Source organism: Orycteropus afer, unplaced genomic scaffold (assembly GCF_000298275.1).
Source record: "Orycteropus afer afer isolate SDZICR_OR568_19922 unplaced genomic scaffold, OryAfe1.0 scaffold00336, whole genome shotgun sequence".
Lineage (NCBI taxonomy): Eukaryota > Metazoa > Chordata > Mammalia > Tubulidentata > Orycteropodidae > Orycteropus > Orycteropus afer.
In genome coordinates this window covers 1,847,263-1,848,429 of record NW_006921923.1, presented here as the reverse complement: position 1 = coordinate 1,848,429, position 1,167 = coordinate 1,847,263, and the positions used below count along the sequence as shown (strand labels likewise).

Genomic DNA, 1,167 nt, shown 5'->3' with positions numbered 1-1,167 from the left:
ACATTAAAGAACAATGAGGGATACATGAATCATCTCACAACATGGATGCTCCTGGGACATTATGCTGAGTGAAATAAGTCAATCGCAGAAGGACAAGTACTGTATGAGCCCATTACTGTAAAAAGACAAAGAAGGGTTTGCTTGGGAAAGGGGACTCACGTTGTAGGTTACTGGGACGGGGAGGGAAGGGGAGGGATTAATTTTGGGCTAGTTGGGGCCCACACGCTGAAGTGGGTAAGGGGAGGGATATACGGAAAGGAACTGTGACCACTATGATAACATTAGGAAATGGGAGGACATGGAATTGTGCACATAAGAGATAGATGACAGATGCTAATAACCATTGTGCCACAATAGTGCATTATCAACAACACCAAACACTAGGCTACAGATAAACACATAAACACCTGAGAAGATCAGATGGGGGTCAGTGAACAGGAGTATACTCTAGACCAAGGATAGATTCAGCTGAGGCTAATCTTACACAGACACCAGTGATACAAAATACCTGCAATGATTACAGAAACAATAGAAGACAGACACAGAGTAATCCCTCACAGACACCCAGTTACTATGGGAGAGAGATCCAGTAGATCTACCGGCTCAGGACCATAGTGCTGGGGGATACCAGACTCAATTGGCACAACAAAATATATAAAAGTCTTGCCCCACATCCTACATTGGTGAGTAGAGTAGGGACTGGGGTCTTAAAAGCTTTCAATCACCATCTAAGATGCAGCTAATGGTCTCCTAGTGTCGGAAGCAAAGAAGAAGAATGGAAAAAAAGGGCTATTTGGAAGCAATCATCCATAGGACATGATGGCCCACGAGACCAGAAGAACTAGATGGTGCCTGGCTACCAATGCCAACCACTCAGGAAAGGGTCAAATTGGAGATCCTGAATACAGTGGGAGGAAAAATGTGGAACAAAATCCAAAAATTCAACAATGACCTGAATTACTGGTCAGAGGAAGTCTGATGAAACCCCAATACTAAGGCCCTGGAATACGTTCTGTGCCTGGAATAAAACTCACCCCCAGGAGCTAGCTCTCAGCTCAATAGTTAACAAGATGTACATCCAGACCACTCAATCCAGGACGACACACCCACACATTCTAAGGTAATACATCCCTTAGAGCAATGGACCATGGGGCACCAGAGGACCAA

The 1,167-nt window shown here is 44.6% G+C and overlaps 1 protein-coding gene across 1 annotated transcript in view; it reads right to left on the bottom strand.

The window, feature by feature from the left end:
• Positions 1-1,167, bottom strand: part of PRPS1 (phosphoribosyl pyrophosphate synthetase 1) — a 37,060-nt gene that overhangs the window by 1,870 nt on the left and 34,023 nt on the right. The window lies entirely within an intron of this gene.